Source organism: Bidens hawaiensis, unplaced genomic scaffold, assembly GCF_021521415.1.
Source record: "Bidens hawaiensis isolate Kalapana, Puna unplaced genomic scaffold, B.hawaiensis_p1.1 tig00024980_1, whole genome shotgun sequence".
Taxonomy (NCBI): domain Eukaryota; kingdom Viridiplantae; phylum Streptophyta; class Magnoliopsida; order Asterales; family Asteraceae; genus Bidens; species Bidens hawaiensis.
Window position 1 is genome coordinate 250,850 of NW_027493962.1, and position 2,998 is coordinate 253,847.

General features: G+C 39.4%; 1 pseudogene; it reads right to left on the reverse strand.

Annotated features, from left to right (window-relative positions):
* Window positions 1–1,347: 1,347 nt before the first annotated feature.
* On the reverse strand, window positions 1,348–2,698 carry LOC143570404 (putative transcription factor At5g28040; annotated as a pseudogene).
* Window positions 2,699–2,998: the final 300 nt, after the last annotated feature.

Below are 2,998 nucleotides of genomic sequence, written 5' to 3' on the forward strand. Positions count from 1 at the left end.
TACGGGTATCAGGAGGGTATGAGACATGGTTTAACAAATGGATATAAAACGGAGATTAACAAGCCTCATCAATTGCCATCTTGTATGCTCTTTAAAGATTGCTTATTGAGTTATCATCAATGGAAGGTACAAGGTTAGGTGTGATCAGGAGTCTGGGCTCTTGATATTGAAATTGTCTAATATTTCACCGAGGCCAAGCCTTTAGCGATATTGACCTTCTGCTAGATTTATTGATGTTTATTTTCATGGCTCTAGCGAGAGTGAATAATTTTAAGGGTGACAAATTCTCCAAGCAACAATAAACAGATGCGCACAAGGTTTGAAGATGTGGTTTGTTTAATATTGGAGAAGTAAGATTGTTCAAGCGTCTCATGACAAGACAACCATTGTTATAATAATCTTACGGGTCATCGACAACCATTGTTATAATAATCTTACGGGAGGAGGATTTATAAGCATAATTGTTGAAGAATATATCATTTTCAAAGTTTATACAAGCAAAATAGCAACAAAACTAGGGGTGTCAACCGTGATGGGTTGGTGCGTTAACGGTTGGCGGGTTGAACTGTGCCTGAACCCAACCCGATCCATATTTATCATTCGTGTCAAAGATTTCAACCCTAACCCACACACATAAATTCGGGTTGACCTGAACACAACACGTTTAACCCATTTACAGGAAAAAAAAACTGACATAATTTAGAGTTAGATGAGTAAATGAGTATTATGAATATTTTCTTTTGAAAATTATTAAAAAATCTTGAACATGAATCTTTCAGAAAAATGGAAAACATGAAAAACAGAATTGAAAATATAATTGTAGAAGTAAATACTTAAACAGGTTAACCCATTTAACCTGTTTGTTAAACGGGTCACTAAAAACCTGTTTTTCTTTGTGTCGTGTCACCAATTACCGCCCCTAAATAACATCGTCATTGAAAAAGTGCAAATAAGATCAAATACAACACAGGCATGTCAGATGCATTTTGTAAGTGGACTAATGGGACATAGAAAAAAAAAACCAAAAAAGATAACACAAATAATATGAACCATCATTTAACAAATGCAAATAAGACCAAATACAACACAGACATGTCTGATGCAGTTTTAAGTCCAAGACCCAGTTAGTTGGTGGTGATAATGGGACATAGAATGAAAAACCAGAAAAAATAAATATACAAACAATATGAACCACATAACAAGTCAACTCATATCCAGTATCTTCAAGAAGGATGAAATCCTGATGATATTATGATATTATCTTCCTAAACTTTATTCATAATAATCCTACCCAGGCATCCATTTATATGTCAAATGACTAGTATATGCACAAAGCTGATTATAAAGTTAGCCACGAAACGGTAAAAGCATAGTCATAATTATTCAAACAACAAGCCTCAAATGTAAAAGACAGTAAATTCCTAAACAGACTAAATCCCCTACTGCAGTATGCACTAATGATCACCCGACCGTTAACTTATGACCTTAAATATCAATAAACAAGAACTCGCAGAACTTCAAGAATTTACTCACCGATTACATACACCAAATTAATTACCTCCTCGTCAACTTCAACTCCTCCAACTGCAACTTTATTTGTTCCTGCACCAACTCCAATCTCTTCGAAAAAACCTCCAATTCCAATATTCGTTGTTTCCTCCACTCTTCATCAGTCACATCCCCAAATGGCAAATTCATCAACCCACCGAAACTAGTAAACGGGTCCAAACCCATCCCTCCTAACCCGAATCCCCTAAAACCACAGCCTGCCCCGTTAACCGAACCTTCAAGCAACTCCTTGAATAATGGCAATAAACAACTCTTCACAGTTTCTTCAACCAAATTAGGGACCGGGCCCGGGGCAGGGACCTTATTCGGCATTACCGATGCAGCAGGCGGAGAAAAGTGGTGCGGGTTGACTTTTTCCTCAATTTTGACTCCACCCGACCTTGATCGCTTACGCGATCCAGACACTTTCTTATCCGAATTATTAACATAACCGACACCGTGACCATTTTGGTCATTCAAACTGAAACCAACATTAAGGTTTGGGTTCGGGTTATGGTTGGGGTTATTAACATCTTCATCGTCGAATCGATCCACTGCAGCCAGAGTGGAAACCGAAACCGCAGCGGCTTCGTTAGTCCAAATCTTAGAGGATAAATCAAAGGTTATCTGATCATGAGCAGTTTTGAACACATACTCCTTACCGGAACTAATCTTACTTAAAACATTACGGTACTTCTTTTTCAACCGTCTCAGCTTCTCAACAAGCTGGTTCCTATTAAACTCGAGCTGCAACTTATCCTTGATCTGGTCATAAAACGCCGTCGTATCATGGTGATGGTGATGATGAAACGGATTAATAGCCAACCGCTGGTTGTTGTAGTCCAGAAACCCTTGCAACAGCTCAATCTCGTCTTCGTCTGTCCATAGCCGTTGGAATAACCGTCGAGAGTCGTCTAACGGTATGATTTTCTTCTGATCGGGAATAATAATATTAGTGGTTGGTGGTGGTGGAGGTAACTTCGGCGACGGCGATGGTGACTTCGCCGGCGCCGGAGGAGGTGTCGTAGTCGTCGACGGGGTGGTTAGGTAGGGTTTGATCGTCGTCTTCGGTGTCGTCGTCTTCATCTTCTTCTTCTTCTTCTTCGGGATAAAGAGTGGTGAGGTGATCGTTGTCTTGTTGGGAAGCCATTGATCAAATTGAGTGGTTATGGTTATGGTTAGATCTAGGGCTGGTGGGTGCGTAAGAAAGAGGATGGGTTGGGTTAGGTTAGGTTAGGTTAGGTTAGGTTGGGTTGGGTGCGTGGGTTAGGCCAGGTGAGGGTGAGTGGAGGGCGTGGCGTGGCGTGGCGTGGCGTCTCTCACTTGTTTTTCTCTCTCACCAATATTACAATATTATAACGTCACCCTTTGTTTTCTATTATTAACTGAATTTATAAAATAAATAATTTGTAAATAATAATAATAATAATAGTTAAGTAAATTTATAAAG